Below are 19,021 nucleotides of genomic sequence, written 5' to 3'. Positions count from 1 at the left end.
TACTATAACCTAACATTGGTATACCAAATGTGAGCTAAAAATAGTACCCCTACAGTACATTCGCTGAATTTTTTTCATTTTTTTTTACGCCACTGGACTCTATGCGCTTGTAAAACATACACAATCAACAATAAAGTTTAAAACCACAGTAGCATTTATACGTATTCGTTTTTGGCACACAAAGAATGTCAGTTTTGTTGCAATATTTGTTGCTTGTCAATAAGGCAGCGACTTTCATTCGGCTTCATTTTGCTTGCATCAAGTTAAGGTAGAATGCAGATCAGAGACAGATATTTGAATTAATATTATTCTAGATCTCCTAATCAGATGAAATATATATTTGATACATGAACACCAGGGAAACTGTACGAGAGACTGTTTCTGGATAAGTCAATTCATATTTGTACAAAACATACAGTGTATTACAAACTGCACATGGTGACTAGAAAGACATAAATAAGCCTCAATGACACCATTTTCTCATCAGATTTATCTGACAGGAAATCCTCTTATAGTTGACAGGAATTTAATTGGAGAATGAAAGATTGAAAAAGTGTTGAGCATGGCCATGCCTCATATCTAATGTGAGAAGTAGTGACTGTGAAGGGCATAGGAAGATTGTAACAATCATGACACACATACTGGTATAAGTTCTATTGGATTTTATTTTGTCAGTTTTTTTGAAGATTACACAGTGAAGACATTGAGTAGAAATGATTTATACATCTGTAATACAAATCCATCAATTCAGAACAATATACTTATGAGTATCAGCCTAAAATATCAGCAATAAGGTCTACAAAATAGTGGTTTCATTTACAGTCCTATCTCCATGATGTTTGCGTATGTATAGGCTCTACTGTACCTGGTAGGACTGAGTGAGTATCTATGTATGGAACGGTATGTGTAAGTATGGGTTTTGGATTGGGTAACATTCTAATGATCTTATAGTGGAATCTATGCTGTCTTCTAAGACACACCTATAAGCAAGAGTTTTGTTTATGTGTCAGGGCGTATGTGTGAGTATGTATGTGGTGATTTCTGTGTAGCTGCCCGCGAGTGACTGGGGGTGAATAAGTCTGGATATGCCAGAGTAAATTTATGTGTACCTGTCAGGTTGTAAGCTGTTGTACATATTGTGTTTTGGAAGTAGAAAATCCTACAATAAACAGCCATGAGAGTAATTCAGCCAAATTTTTCTGATAGAATACATTCAATGACAAAACTCACTATTTAACATCTATAGTATATTGTTTTCTGGTGATAGAAAATAACGTACACAATGTACAAAGATTTGTAATTTGCTTTGAAATATTACTACTCTACCACATACACTACAAAATGTAGGTTTTTAAATATATTGACTTTTTCAAATTTCTGTCTATAATAATTAAATTGTTTCTACAACCCAGATGTAATCCATTATTGAGATAAGCAAAAAGTCAAAAACGAAGATATTTGTCCAGGAAATATAATCAGTAGAGTAAATATTGTAAAACTCAAGTGAAAAGAGTTTGTGAACATCCAATAAATGAAAACCTGTCAAAAGTCAGCGAAAATGTAGTAAGCCTCAATAAAAATGGTTTGTAATGTGTTACATTGTGTTACATTGTTTCAAATGATGTCAAAGTTGATGACATTGTAACAATCTCATTCAAATGAAAAGTGAAACTATAACATTGTAACAATTCAACATATCAGGTGATGCACAATTTGCATATATTTGCATATAGTGAATACCATTCAAATTTTACTTTTGACAGATGGTTCAACATTTTGAGTAAACTGTCACATGAAATGATATTTATAAATATGAAAAGCCAGGTTTTAAAAGGTTGCATCTTTGTCACATTAATTTCTCTTAAAAATCATGCAGCTACTATTTGTACTGAACAAACCTGATATGCTAATTGTTGTGTTTGCTGCAACCAACCCTTCAACCTTTCACTGTCATGGTTTGGTACACCCCTGTTGCTGTTGATACCTGGGCCACTATACTTGGAAAATGGTGGTGGTAGGGTACAACTTTGTAATTTCTGTTTTTTATCACCCCTTTTGTAATTAAATAAACTCATACCACTTAATTGGAGCATGTTAGTGAAAGGTTGAAAAATAAAAATACCGTCAATGACGCTGTACCTTCTCTAATGTGTGGCCAGGTCAGGTAATTGGTTGTTGGCATGGAGTTGTTGGTAAATAGTTGATGATGTAGGGGCATGAGGTGGGATATGGACCCAAAGAACCCAAAAGATGATTAAATACATCAATCAAAAAATTCTAAGCTACAGTATAAACTGCCTAAAGATAGTTCAATGTGGAAAAAAGTTAAACAATTCAGAAATAAGAATTAACAGTCCAAAATAGTAATGACGCACTTCCTTACTGACCTGAGTGCATGTGAAATACACAACCTGGCATCTGTAAATTAAATGTATACCAAGTGATCATTTTAAGTCACTTCTAACTGTTTTTAATGGATTTTCCAAAGAGTCCTGTGGAAATGATGAAAAACGCTTATCTGGTCTTGTGTTTCTATAACCTCATGGCTGATAATTGTCATAGTATTGAAAAAAAAATGAAAGTGAAGAAATTACTGTTTTTAATAGGCATTTTTTCCTTGAAATACATGACCGTGTAAAGAATATATGCTAAAAGTGTTTAAGAGTAAATTTCTTTTCAAAAAATAATTTAATTTGTGACCAAAGGATTTTTATTCTTTGAGTTTACAAATTCAAACATTGCAATTTGTTCAATCATCTTGTGCAGTGCAAAATTTATAAATGACTGAAAAACAAAAAAAAAAATTGGCAGAATTACAGTCTTTGTGATGTAAAATTATGGGTTGACATCACGATAACTGTTAATCTGTTTGAAGTACTAATATACTATAATTTGAAAAGGAAAGTTCATGTAGAAACGGTAAAATATATTGTCAGCAATGTAGTGTTAATTTTGCCTTTACATCAAAATATGCCTTTGCTGGATACCAAATATATAGGGTGAAATATCAGTCATGTTCAGCAAAATCCATACAACAGCATTGATCTTTTTCTAATTTGATTTGATATGCTTATGTTATCCTTGTATGACAGTCAGTACAATATGGAACTTGAACACAACACAGTGAATAAGTATGCTGTAAATGAAATGGTGTGGCTGCATCCACATGCAGCAATAGGAGTGCCTTTGTCTCTCACCCCTCATTTCCAACCTGTCCCATCCCTGAAAAAATAGTTATAATGTTAATAATTTCTGTATTTGTTAAAATGTGCGCATCTCAAAAACTTTTGATCATAAACATTTTCATTGTTTTTTATAGCTGACCAATCAGTTAACCTGTTTATTTTGAATATTTGCGCATTTTTCCTCAGTATTTGACATTTTCTGAATACCTTCTTATTCAGTTTGTCATTTTCTAAAAGTTTAAATGCTCCATTGTGTGGTCAAGCTTTCCACAAGCATCAAATGTGGTACTTCATATAGGGGGTCTGCCTCTAGAGGGCGGGCATCATGAACAGTGTTTGTTGGTTAATTCCTCCACGTAAACTTCTGATTGTACTGTAAACATTGAACATGGCCGACGTTCGATTTTCCTGTCTAAAACTTCCACTCATTTTCGTTCATATGACTCTGAAACTCCAGGAAACGATTGGGAAGAAAGGGTTATCTTGAAATATTGAGGTACTCGCCGATATTTTGCAAAATTAAATGAGAAAAAATGCAAGGAAAATGCCGACAGGCTTACACAATGACAGTTTTCAGACTCGGAGGCATATGATCATCTCTGCAGATTATGCAACAGACCCAGATCACGTGAGGCCATGAGGGGATATGCACGCAACTCAGTACCAAACACTAGCGCTCACAGAGTGAGCAAACACAAAGTGAGTACCCCTAACGTCAGCTCAGTAGTCTGTAATAGATCGTAGTCAACTAAGAAACCTTGGAGAAAGGCTTAACACTGTGGCTATGCCGCTAAGTCCCTTTTGATTTTTGTCATAGCTCAAAATCGTTCTCCCACACCTCAACCTGAGCCATGAACACCCCCGCCAGTTTATGATATGACCCATCACAATGGCATGACGTCAACGGATCTTGACAGACGGAAGTTCTTGACAGCAGCATATTGGTTTTCAACTCTAATACCTTCTCTGTCTATAAATAGACACGAGAAGGTAAAAATAGTTTATGAATATCATCATTTTGAATATTTAAAAATACTCTGTAACATACCACTATACATTGTGTCCACATTTGTTCATATTATATTTTTCGTAATATACAAATTGTTTATGAAAATACCTTGACAAGATGCTAATTTTACCAGTTTCTAAATAACAAGCCTCAATGTCTAACCTAAAAATTCTGTGATATTATAAAATAGTTGTTTGTTCACTGAATGTTCCTAAAAAGTGCATCTTGTCATACAGGGGTTGATGTTTTAAGGATATTTAACAGTGTTATCAAAATTCATCAATTTATTCATCTCAAGAAGAGATAATAAAGAAGAGTGTGGACAATGAAATTACATCTGATTAACCTCATTTTGCTCCTACGACCTTTGACCCTGCAGCCATAGATGTGTTGTACAGAGCCAGTACTTCTCATCATCCCCCTGAAAAAAATGAGTGACAAATTTAAATAATTACACCTTACATTCTTAATCACATGACCAATTAAGTGACATCACTGCAATAAGCAAACGAAATTCATACAGCAAGAAAGAGAGAGAGAGAGCAATAGAGAGAGCACTTACTGCAAGAGTTCAATGGGCAATGGGAATATAATGGTGGAGTTCTTCTCAGCAGAGATTGCGTTCAGGGTTTGCAAATAACGCAATTGTAACGCAGATGGTGATTCGTTGATCACATCAGCAGCCTCCTTCAATGCACGTGATGCATTCTGTTCTCCTTCAGCCGCAATCACCTAGAATGAAATTGATTGGATGATTGTAGAGTTGTAAGCCAATCAAATATGGCTTTTGATGTTGTAAGCCAATCAAATATGGTGTTAGACATAATCATAAATTAAATGCAGAGACACAGGCCAGATTATGCCGATGAACAATTTTCGATGGAAACTGTAGCTATACTTGGTAAAGCAATAATGTTAGGGAAATCATTTTATCTTATGTTTTTGTCATTTTCGTTGTATGGAACTACAAAATTTCATAGAAATTCACTGAGATGTGTTTGAGATATGACTGGTTTTAATGTGGAAATGACACCTACGTGTCTCATGATTTGAATTAATGCAACTATTTACACCATGGCTTTGAAAGAGACAGATTCTGTACTAATTGCCACACTGCAAAATGTACAAACTAAACAATATTGCTTGCTTTCCTTTGCTAAACTTGAGAGTAATCACTCAAAGTCCTAAGAATAGATGAAAACCAGATAGACAGCTTCCTATGCCAGGATTTATGTTGCAAGAACTGAAAAACCTGTTTATATTACCACTTTTTCAGCATTTGTGTAACACCCTTCTGCCATACAACCCCTTTTCATCACTGTGTATGTTTTCTGATATAACCAGACAGGCTTACCTTAACTCTGGCTTCTCTTGAAGCTTCAGCCTCAGCTGCCATGGCACGTTGCAATTGAACTGGCAGACGTACATCCTTACTGTAAAGTTTAAACAGAAACAAAAAGACATGACTTTTCTCTTCATTTAACAGAGTAAGGAAACATTCCCTTCAACGAGTTTCCATCTTGCTAAACCACTTTGATCCCACATTTTGTATTTTCCAGTTAAAATGGCTGGGGAATTATGGATTATTCAAATCTGGGAACGGCTACGGAAACAAAAATTTATATACATGAACTACTTTCAGTGGTACATATATACATATAACTCAGAGTATTTAATAGAATTTGTTTACATTTTGCTCCTCATTGATCATCTTTGATTGAAAGTAAAATTTTGTTTTCATTCAACTATTACCAGGAAACTGCTTTGCAATTCCAAACTTTGTTAATATCCTTGTTCAGTTTTCTCACACTGCCTGCTTACTAACTCTTTTGAAGAAAACAAGATTGAACCAGAGTCCAGCTGTGAGATGGTTTAGCTTTCTCTATTTGTGAACATTATCTGAAAACACAGTCCAGTAAATGATTAATGTATTGGCTGACAGCAAATAAAGGAACTGCTTGTGACAATGAAATGTAACACGTGGTATTTATGAAGAGTAAAGGATTGGTTTATATTTCATTTATGACTTGTAATATTTGAATCAAAAGTAAAATAAATTATCACACCAGACAATGTCTGTCTGATGACTTAATAATATCACTAGGTTTGTTATAACCCATGTGGAATCTTTGGCAACGAGTTTTTTTATTCAAATTTGAATTCTTTTACCATGATTTTATCCTTTGTCGTTGATTTATTTGTACTACCAAAACATAGTCTTTTAATGTACATGTATAAATTATTGAAACTACACAGATCATAAACCTTACAGTTAAATTTTACCATACAATCTTGAACTGTTATACTGTTAATACTTAAACATTAATCTCTGTATTTTAAGATTATTCAAATAATAAATGTAACAATACTATCTTGCTAATAACTTATTGCAAAAACACATAAAGCTACATATTATAAAATAAATGAGCTATCATGTAACTAGAACAAAATCATTGAAACCACAGTATCTATACATGAGGGTATGACAACAAGGCCCAAGAAAATGTTCTTTGATTACAAAATTATTTCACAAGGACATCAGAGTATTTTAATTGACTGTCAACGTTGGGTCAAAGGTGAACAATACTGCTAACTGCTGCATCATATGGTCTCCTGTCTTGATTAACTCAATTATATTGCTTGTTAGAAAGTGCATGATAAGATTACTGACATAAACAGTACTTTAATTACAGTGACGGCACCAATGATTTTGACGATGAGATACAGCTGGATATTGATACACTACCGAATTAGGTTTGTCAGTTTGCTCTCAAATTTACCCTTTTAGTGGTCAACTTTTACAACTTTGCGCCAACATCAGACAGACTAAAACAGCAGGTGATGCAGCAAGATGTCTGTAAACTAATTTACTATGTAGTATGTTTATATCTTTACAGCAGCTATCAGTTTCAATGGTGACACACACAGAGACTGGTTGCCAAGTTTTACAAGCAGTTCAAATTCACGGAGGGGTTGTAAAAGAACCATGTTACTGCAAATTTAGACTCAGAGGACAGTGTTCTTTGTAGTTGAATATCAATACAATACAATCTTGTCAATATAGAAAACTGTTGTCTGAGTTATTTTAGGCTAGAAAGTTGCAGACACAAAGACCTTGGGTTGTTAGTTTTAGATTTTTTTGTGTTTAATAAAAACCTCGGATCAACTAGAAATGATAAACACTCTTACAATGTTGCAATGTTTTTATCGCTTGTCGCTACAATCTTGTCAATATAGAAAACAAATGACGTTCACGAAATAGCCTGAAACCCCCAAGTTCACTTCATACTGAAGTAGGCCCCGATCTCAGCTCATTGAGAAATGTGGTGTCATTCATTTGTTGATAACCAAAGTAAAGTTTGTTCATTTTACACATCACTCTATTATTTTTGAAGTCATGAACTTTATTGATATTCAACTACAAAGAACACTGTCCTCTGAGTCTAAATTTGCAGTAACGTCGTTCTTTTACCACCTCTCCGTGAATTTGAACTGCTTGTAAAACTTGGCAACCAGTCTCTGTGTGTGTCACCATTGAAACTGATAGCTGCTGTAAAGATATAAACATACTACATAGTAAATTAGTTTACAGACATCTTGCTGCGTCACCTGCTGTTTTAGTCTGTCTGATGTTGGCGCAAAGTTGTAAAAGTTGACCACTAAAAGGGTAAATTTGAGAGCAAACTGACAAACCTAATTCGGTAGTGTATCAATATCCAGCTGTATCTCATCGTCAAAATCATTGGTGCCGTCACTGTAATACCTAAATCAAAGTCATATTACGTAAACAATTTTACTTTCACGAGGATTCACCCTCATAAATCTCCATACTTGCACATTTTTCTGACAGCTCAACTTACTTAGATTATTTGGAAAAGAAAAGTTTCGAAGAGATAAGAAAGAAAAGAGAATGAGTATTAACAAACAGAGATGATAGAGAACTGTGAGATCCTGCCATGATGAGCCTGTAGGATTACTCACATTTCAACACGTTCCACAAGGATACCCCAAGGATCTGTCGCTTCATCAAGACCATGCTAGAATGTCAAGACGGTTGGCAAATTAGACATGATAAGGAATGGTTAGCTTTGTGATAATGTCGTGTTTACATTTTTACTCACATTTCAACACGTTCAACAAGGATGCCCCATGGATCGGTGGCCTCATCCAAGATGCTCTAAATGAAATGAAAATAACATAGGACAAAGTAATGTGATTGACTTTGTCTAACAATCAGATGTAAACATGGAAAGTATTCTAAATAGAAGACGATATCTGACAATCACGAACCATGCCACTAGTAGAAAAAGTAATTTTTTCTCGCAATCCAGAAAACAGGTGCAAAAACAAAAGAAACTATCTGTGAGCTACAACAGAAACACTGACACTAGGTAATCAACTCCACAACACAACCTACAACAAATATTTGTATAGTCTACAACATATTGACCGACCATTCATGGATTCTGCTTTGAACGATACAGAATAATGCTAATATCCTGTTCCTATGACAATATCAATTCAACAAAAACATTCACCACAAAAATGTGTTTGTCATGCAGGATATGGTATAGTGTTTTCATTTACAATGTCTCACAAATATTTCTCTGTGAGTAAATAAATGGCCCAATGCAAGAGGGGCACATCTCCTATGCTTTACCACAGGGGATACGCCCTTCTTGCACTGGGCCATCAATTTTTTTCTATTTTCTGTTTGCACTGAAAATCACTGGCAGACTGCAAACCCAATCGTTTTCCAAAGTGCATTACTAAAGAGACAACTCAACACCAAAAGTGACAATTTAACTGCCCATAAAGTTTGAATTTTGCTGCATATCATCCTATCAAACTGTCTGGACAAAAGTCAGCAAGATATAAACCGTGTTCATCGATAGGGTAGACAGTTTAAGTTGCTCTGGAAGGAATTCAAAACAACATCAACACCAACAAATGACCTCCAAAATGTCTTGAACATAAATAAAATTACAACCACTGGAATAATATACAGCAGATTGACATCTAGACACATTTGCTAGGTTTCAAAATGAATTCAATACAGTCACTGCTTCCTTGATGCGACTCTCATCACATCTCGATCATTTTCATGCATTTGTCAATTTTCAGAATAATTCTTTTCACAAGCACAAACACAAGTACTTTCCAAACTGGTCCCAAAGAATGCTGCAATCATACCATCCATTGACAACACCGAAGCAGATGAAAAAGCTACAGGCATGTGACATCAGTCAGCATTTTGAAAAATTTTCAGGAGGTTCAGATATATTCAATTAATTGTGATACAAGTGATTCCTCTAAGATGTGTGATCAATAAAAATTGTTTTTCAATTGGACAAAAATAGCAGTTTCAAATTCTGACATTCAAATGGACAAAACAAGCAATTTCAAATTATTCAATTGGACAAAAATAGCAATGTCAAATTCTGACATTCAATTCGAAAAAAATAGCAGTTTCAAATTCTGACATTCAATGGGACAAAACCAACAACTTCAAATTCTGACATTCAATGGGACAAAACTAACAATTTCCAATTTTGACATTCAATGGGATAAAACTAACAATTTCCAATTCTGACATTCAATAGGACAAAACTAACAATTTCCAATTCTGACATTCAATGGGACAAAACTAACAATTTCCAATTCTGACATTCAATTGGACAAAACTAGCAATTTCCAATTCTGACATTCAATGGGACAAAACTAACAATTTCCAATTCTGATATTCAATGGGACAAAACTAACAATTTCCAATTCTGATATTCAATGGGACAAAACCAACAATTTCCAATTCTGATATTCAATTGGATAAAACTAACAATTTCAAATTCTGACATTCAATGGGACAAAAATATCAATTTCCAATTCTGACATTCAATGGGATAGAACTAACAATTTCCAATTCTGATATTCAATGGGATAAAACTAGCAATTTCCAATTCTGACCTTCAATGGGATAAAAACTAGCAATTTCCAATTTGACATTCAATTGGATAAAAATAGCAATTTTAAATGCTGGCTGATCATCCAATCAATGTTCATTCCATCAAAAATCTGCTAGAAGTTTAACACTCAGGTCATACTTCATATCTTAAAGACTACTCAACAAAATCTTAGAATTTTTTCACACAAGGAACTTGTTTACTTGGGTTTCTGCAATGTATGTGAATGTCTGTAAAACCAAAGACCACTAAACAAAGAACAGACAATCTGCCGTTTCCCTGCTTTAACTGATAGACATGTATGACATGATATAGACATTTAGAATGAACAATATACACTGTATGTACATAAGTAGTCAACTACACTGAAATAAATATATATGTTTAAAAACTCTTGAAGAATTTTAATGTTGTGTAGCTGACTATGGTTACCATTTTGTCTCCAATAAAGAAACAACATCAACAAGAAACTACTGTCTGTGTGCATCCTTTCTGACAGAAAATGCAACAAAAAGACACTCCATGGGTTGGATGACATGATGTTGATATACAATGCATCAACAAACCTGCATTTGGTGGCTGATGTTCTCTCTATCAGCGAGCATCTCAGCTAGGTTTTTGGTTCCTAGCACGTTTCTCGGAGTTGTCTGCGCCAAGAGACGAGTGGAGTGATTTGCATTCTCCACATTGGCAACTGAGATGGTGGCATTGTTGACACGGTAGTAGACAACAGCATCCACAGATACAGTAACACTGTCTTTGGTGAGAATCTGAAAGAAAACAATCCCCACACTTGTGATACTAAAGATGTTTTCTCACCATGGTGAAAGAAAAATATTTACGTACATTATAAGGCAGGGGTTAAGCACACAATTGGTAATATCCTAAATTATTCACAGTTGCTATACTTTCTTGCTGTATTTTTCAAGGTCACAGCAATTGAATTAGTAGTTATGATTTCATGATAGTTTGTGCTATATTGTGTCAAATGAAAGCCACGGCGTGTCATTGTGTGTACCGTCTCGGTGACATTAATACTAATGACTAGGGTGTACAACCAATGGCTGGACTAATCAGGCAACAATTTTGGAAACAACACCATGTGTTTTTGTGTCATTTTGATGATTTCCATGAGTCCTACAACAGTCATATATCATACATGTAAAATGCACTTAGGGAACAGATGGACTCTCAAACCTTTAAAATATTCATTTAGTCCACCACTTGTTGGGGCTCCTTTTGATCCTCACAGAGTTGATAAAGTTTTCACCAGTTTAGTTTTGTAAAAGTCAGGATTCTTATTTCCACATATAGAAATAACACAGGGGTGGTGGCCATTTCGAATTTTAAATATCAGTAAATATTGGATAATGCTTTTCACTAATGGCAAAATTTGCATTGTACTATCAATTTAAGTGTTTTTGCTAAAGTTTTGGCACATCGCTTAATGATTTGGGAACCCCTGAATTTTTATTATCGATTTTCAAAGAGAATTATTGAAAGTTTGCTTGTGGAAAAGTCTGTCTTTCTGAGGCATGAGGCAAAACTGAGTGGGAGTGCAGCCTAACAACGCCAGATTATTCTCATCCAAAGATTGGGCAAAGAATTCTGCAAGGTGGCATTTCTACTTGCCCACAATATAATATCCCTGCCCCAAAGCAATGGATTGTAAAAGAACTGATGAAAGACAGATGTAACTATACCTCCTGTGGTGGGACATCAAATGAGACAGTTCTCAAATCAACCTTGGTGTAACTGTCAGTGCAGGGCAACACAAAGAAGATACCTGAAAAATTGCAAAACGTAAAATTGATAAGGCTGTTTTCTCTATTAATAAATTTTCCATGTCAGATAAGAAGTTATTCATTTTGAGACAAAACACAACCAGTGGGAACAAAAACCCATCCTGAACATGTATTCTGCAAACCCTGGAGAAAACTATTTTATCACCTCTTCTATGGTTCTCAGTGTGTCAAAAATAATTATCACATTCAAAGTCCTGTTTCCAATTCATTAAATGTTTCATACATTTCATCTAAACATGCTTGCCTCTCAGCAAAATGTATGTTTCAGAATTAGCTTCTTTATCTGACACTGTTGTGTACAAAGAAACATACAGGGCGCCCTCACAGTCAATATGACACATTACTGGCAATCCTCCGCTTCAAAAACCATGGGATTTTCTGAAAGAATCGTCCCTAGAGGGCGCACTTCAAACTCACTCACTGAAGCTTACTTGAACTAAAATTATTTTTTATGACACAGTGTTAATTAATTTCAATTTGTACGAGTGACTTCATATAACTAAGAAATGTTCATCTCTGGGCTCACACTTTAAGCAGGCACACTGTGGTTTAGGAGAGTTACTGTATTACAGGGGCATGCTATATTTTTGGCACACTGTGTTTTAAGGATGCTCTGTGTTTACAAGTCATTTACTAGGCCATATAATCCATGATAAGGTACTTACCAGGTCCCTTAGCACCACCTTGGTAACAAACGACCAAGTCTGAAGATAACTGCACGTTCGTACTCTTGCACCACCTGTAACATTTCATACAAATATCTTTGAAATAACATTTCCTTGCATAACACAATTATAAACTCTATTCCATATTTTCACAGAACAAATTTAGACAGAATAAAATATCAAATGAATTTAAAACTTTGACTGTTCTTCAAATACACTGTTGGATTGATATTTGTGTAGCTGTCTACATAAGAGTTTATAAACACATCTCAACATGAACCAGTGCCTAAGAATACAGTAATTGTAAATGACAGACTATTGTTTTCTGTAACAGATTATTAATTTAAAAAAAATAACTGAGATATATTTCGAAAGGAAACACCATATAGGACAGCATCAATGAATTGGTAAATATATACTGTAGCTCTGTAGATCCAGAGGGGGTTATTACTTACTGTACTTGTTAGAGTACAACACTATGCTTGTTTACGTTACAATCCTCTGCGCTTTGAGGATATTTGAAAATGTCATGTATACTTTACATAAGCCTCTACTATACTTTAAGTCAAATATGCCGGGAAAAGTTAGGAAAGTATTGTGAGTTGTTACAGTTGACAAAATTACTTTTGAAATAAAATGAAGTCAAACTTCTGGTGATCATACCGCAAGGCTAGGGGCACAATGATGATTCTGTGATACTCTGTGGGCCCCATCACCTAATAGAGCAGTCCTACTATGACCTCTGATACCAGCAATTATTCATTTCTATTGACATTACTGATGTTGGTTTTATGCTGATAACATTCAATCTTATTTGTTTGAAGCAATCATCTTTTCATGAAGTTTTCACAGTGACAAATTTCATTGCTATGTTGTTATTTTCACAAGATTCTAATCGTTTGATATTGGAAAATGGATTTAATTGTGTTTATTATGAGCAGACGATGCATGCGAATTGACAAAAATACAGTGCTGTTGATTGGTAGCATACAGGATGTGTTTCACAAAATTGTCACTTACCTTAATACAGATACACAGGGAGAATGGTAGGGTTGCTTACCTTAATACAGATACACAGGGAAAATCGTAGGGTTGCTTACCTTAATACAGATACACAGGGAGAACGGTAGGGTTGCTTACCTTAATACAGATACACCGGGAGAACGGTAGGGTTGCTTACCTTAATACAGATACACAGGGAGAATGATAGGCTTGCTTTCCATAATACAGATACACAGGGAGAATGGTAGGGTTGCTTACCTTAATACAGATACACAGGGAGAACGGTAGGGTTGCTTACCTTAATACAGATACACAGGGAGAATGGTAGGGTCACTTACCTAAATACATATACACAAGGAGAATAGTAGGGTTGCTTGCCTTAATACAGATACACAGGGAGAATGGTAGGGTCACTTACCTTAATACAGATACACAGGGAGAATGGTAGGGTCACTTACCTTAATACAGATACACAGGGAGAATGGTAGGGTCACTTACCTTAATACAGATACACAGGGAGAATGGTAGGGTCACTTACCTTAATACAGATACACAGGGAGAATGGTATGGTAATCAGGACAAAGAACCGTGATATTATTGTAAGTATCCATCCACAACAACCCAGTGAATAGTCCACAGTATCGTCCGCTGTAAGTGAAAAACACAAACAAACAGAGAAACACTGATGTTAATAATTATCCATCTAGTCAAGAATGCAGGCCGATATTCATCTAGTCAAGAATGCAGGGCAATATTCATCTAGACAAGAATGCAGGGCCAATTTTTCATCTAGTCAAGAATGCAGGGCCAATATTCATCCAGACGAGAATGCAGGGCCAATATTCATCTAGTCAAGAATGTAGGGCCAATATTCATCTAGTCAAGAATGCAGGGCCAATATTCAACAATGTTACAAATCTTCATAATCATAGTTTGAATTTATTGACATGGTTATGGGGAGGGCACTGGAAGAAATCCCGAATGTATTGAAATGGATGAAACGGAAATAACTGACAATAAGTGTCACTAAGTTCATTAATTATATGAAATGGAGAGTGTAACAACACTGCAGTCAGACTTGAACTCATCTACACATGCACACCACATCTACAAGATCCAATCTGATCAACTGCAAACGGTAAACTTGAGCTACGGTACAGTACAATGCCATGTTTTCCGCATTGGTAACCTTACAATATCACTGATAGTTTGTGCATGTTATTTCACAGTCTACTCACACACTGCACTCAATGCTATGTTAGCCCATCCATGCAATAAACCGGCACATGTGTGTGTACTATTTACAATTTCAAACCAACAGCTTTCTGAATTCGGAGTTGAATAATTCCTAACTGACATTTCATCCATTTCTTCTACTACACTTGGTTTTGTTGTCACTCTTCAACTCATAAATCTCCAAACAATATAGATATATCAAACTCTCTATATTAATTTTATTACTTCTACATAAAATATAAAAAAAAATTAAACTTGATTTGAATTATTAAACATCACTTTCACTGTTCTTTACAGTGTCTGGTTGAACAGAACTTGCTAATCTGAATTGCAAACTAACATTAGAAATTAACTCTACAATTTAGGTTAATGAAATTCAGAATGGCCATTGCGAAAGAACAACTGTCTACATGCCACACTGACTATGAAAAATTTTAGCTCAGTCACTGAATTATTAAAAGGTGCTGATATAATAAAGAAAACTGAATGGTACACAATAAATCATATATGTAATGACACGACTACCACATCCCCTGGGGCATAATGGCCTGATAATTGACAAACCAAATAGCCTAGTTTCATGTTGAATTACAGTCTACTAACATGTCACTGCACAGTCACGAAGACAGCTATTTCATTTTTGTTTCAAATAATGAGAAAATAGGGAAGTTATGTGTAAGTGCAATGGACACATTGCCATGGGGAGAATTCCCTGAGCTCTTGCAATTTGTCTTTGCTTGAAGATATTTGTAAATCAACATTAATAGTAGAATATTTCGACTGAATCACTCTGCCTTCATCAGCTTTTGTGTCATTGTAATTATATTCTACCATCAGCATTTCGCTCTGAGTTACTGGAATTACGAAGAAAGACTAGGATTCCAGAGCAAGGTAACACTATTTTTAGTTGTATTGACATCATATTTATCACAGAATTTGAAAATGAAAAAAACACTTTGCCTCAGCTTTGGCACTTATTTCACTCAGAAAATGATCATAGTAAATTTATGCTTAGGTGTTACTTTATCAGCCGTAGGTTTCCAATAAGCAACATCTCACTGCTGTAGACTGTTACACAAAAGTCCAGAGATGTTGCCGACTATGTGAATGAAACGGACACTAGCTTTTGCAAATTAGTGTTAGATTTGTAAGCAAAAATTAAACTTCCATTTTTCAAACACAATTTAACATCATTGATCACTACACGTTTTAAATAATTTTACCAACATGTATCCAGCAATTAACAAGACATGCTAACATAATTTTTAAAGAAATGGGTTTAATTGGATAAAACCCCACAAATTCCATTGATACAATCAATATATAAACACACATCAAACTGACATGGTACATGGAAATATCACATTTATCAAATTACAAAAGCAACAATCAGAGATGTACATGTATAATTGCTGTACACATCCTTGGACACAATTTTATGGCAAAATGAGTGACACTATGCACAGAAGCAGTCATATACCGGTACAGGTATCTGTAACTATTGTTACGTGCAGAGAAAACGAACAAAAGGGTGAACTCAGCAGTTAACGTTTAAACAAAATTTATTACAAAAATAAAACTAATTGCTAAGTCAGGGATAGAGTACAAGCTTTAAAAGTGTACAGACTACTTATCTCAGCTGGGACGGCGAATCTCCAGTCTCAGAGTTGAAACAGTCAGTCGGATGAATGAACAGTCCTTTGGCTTGCAGGCTTGAAACTGCACAAAGTCCACAGTATAAATCCAGCGTTGACAGTGAAGGTCTTGAAAAGTCTTGAGAATGACTACTGCTGGAGTTTAGTAACACACAAGAGACACGATCCCAAAAGTCTGACTGGAAGCTGTGCACGTCCCTTTTATAAAGGCATGTAAGAACAATCTAGAACTTTATTGACATGCTAATTACTGTTCTAAAATTATCTCCCTTACACAACTAATCAACTTTCCAGAACATTCCAAACATGACTAATTGAATTCAAGGTTGTGAGGTCATTAAGGGCAGTGACCTTGAGAATGTTCTAGACTAATTGAACTCAGGTCATGATGAGTGTGGGGTAAATGACCTACATAACACACCCCCTCTTCAAAAAAAGAAAATTTTTCAAAGAAAAATCTTTCTTTTACAAATGTAATCTTGAAAGGATTTAAGTACTCAAATTTTGTTTTACTCTAAAGTAAAGTTTCTTGAAAGTGAACAACAATAAAATTTCTTGAAAGTGAACAACAATAAACTCTAAATACGAGAGAGACAGTCTGCAATAAATTGTCTCTGCCTTTGATATGTCTAATGTCAAGATTAAACTCCTGTAACATTAAACTCCATCTTAGCAATCTCTGATTTTTGCCTTTAAATTTCTGCAGAAAAACAAGAGGGTTGTGATCAATATAAACCACTATTGGCTGATTTGAAGAAGTAACATAAACTTCAAAATGCTGTAAAGCTAATATCAAAGATAAACACTCTTTTTCAATTGTAGAGTAGTTTCTCTGGGATTTGTTAAATTTGCGTGAAAAATAGCAAACAGGATGATCTATACCATGACTATCCTCTTGCAATAAAACAGCACCAGCAGCCGTATCACTAGCATCCACAGCTAATTTGAATGGCAAAGTGAAATCTGGTGCAGACAACACTGGGAGCACTTTGCAGTATGGCTTTAAGTGTATCAAATGCCTGTTGGCATTGCTCTGACCAAACAAACTTTACTTTCTTTTTAAGTAAGTTAGTCAAAGGCTCAGTAATTGTGGAGAAATTTGGACAGAATTTTCTGTAGTAACCAGCCATACCGAGAAAGCGCATCAGTTGTCGTTTGCAGTTTGGTATGGGAAAACTTGAAATGGCACTGATTTTGGCATCAACAGGTTTTACCTCACCCTGTCCTACAGTATGTCCGAGGTAAGTTACCCTTGCCCATACAAACTCAGATTTGGCAAGGTTGACAGTCAACATTGCTTTACTCAGTCTCTCAAAGAACTTCCGCATGAGCTTGATGTGTTCCTCCCAGGTGTCACTATACAGGACGACGTCGTCAACGTAGGCTGCACACCCGTCTAGCCCGGATATGACGTCGTTGATCATCCGTTGGAACGTTGCCGGAGAGTTCTTCATTCCGAATGGCATCACCTTGTACTGGAACAATCCGTCTGGTGTAACAAAGGCGGATATTTCACGAGCACGATCCGTCAGAGGGACTTGCCAAAATCCCTTCAGTAGGTCAAATTTTGTCACATACTTGGCTTTTCCCACTCGGTCGATGCAGTCATCAATCCTCGGATTGGGAAAGTGTCTGTCTTTGTTAAAGTGTTGACCTTCCTAAAGTCCGTGCACATACGATAACTGTGGTCTGATTGGGTACAAGTATGCACGGCGAACTCCAGTTACTTTTACTGGGTTCAATAAAGTCATTGTCCAGCAGGTATTTGACTTCTTCCTGGAGATATTTCGCTTTTGTTGGATTCAGTCTGTATGGATGTTGTTTTACAGGCTTACTGTCCCCAACATCAACGTCGTGATAGATGACGTTTGTCCTCGTTGGAACATCTTGAAACAGGTGTTTATATTCATGGAGCAGTTCTTTCACCTGTTGTTGTTGTTCTGGCTGGAGGTGTGCCAACTTTGTAGACTCCAGCTTCTCCAGGATTTCTGAGTTCTGAAGCTTGACCGAGCCCAGCTTTGAGTTTAGAGTATTTTCACTCAAGTCAGTTTCAGTATCACTATTTCATAATGGCCAGAACTGACTGTACTGACAGGCTTTGTTTTAGTAGGATTATCCCTATCCAAATATGGCTTAAGCATATTTATGTGACATAGCTGTTTTTGTTTTCGCCTGTCAGGTGTTATTATGATGTAATTTAAATCACTTAATTTCTTATCGATTAGATATGGCCCAAAGTAGCGAGCATGGAGTGGTTTGCCAGGAATCGGAAGTAGAACAAGAACTTTTTGACCTGGTTCAAACTTCCGTTTTGAGGTGCTTTATCATATTTGATTTTCATTGACTGCTGAGATGACTCAAGATTTCTCTGGCTAATTCACATGCTTTAGAGAGTTTCGTACGAAAATCTGACACATATTGCAAAATATTCAGACAATCATCATCGTCTGATAGGAATTTCTCTTAACGAGCTTAAGTGGGCCACGGACTGTATGTCCAAATAC

The 19,021-nt window shown here is 35.6% G+C and overlaps 1 pseudogene; it reads right to left on the bottom strand.

Moving 5' to 3' along the window:
- Positions 1-4,277: 4,277 nt before the first annotated feature.
- On the bottom strand, positions 4,278-14,797 carry LOC139128057 (stomatin-like; annotated as a pseudogene).
- Between the last annotated feature and the right edge of the window lie 4,224 nt (positions 14,798-19,021).

Source organism: Ptychodera flava, unplaced genomic scaffold (genome assembly GCF_041260155.1).
Source record: "Ptychodera flava strain L36383 unplaced genomic scaffold, AS_Pfla_20210202 Scaffold_42__1_contigs__length_1331906_pilon, whole genome shotgun sequence".
NCBI classification, from domain to species: domain Eukaryota; kingdom Metazoa; phylum Hemichordata; class Enteropneusta; family Ptychoderidae; genus Ptychodera; species Ptychodera flava.
This window is presented reverse-complemented; position numbering and strand designations above follow the sequence as displayed.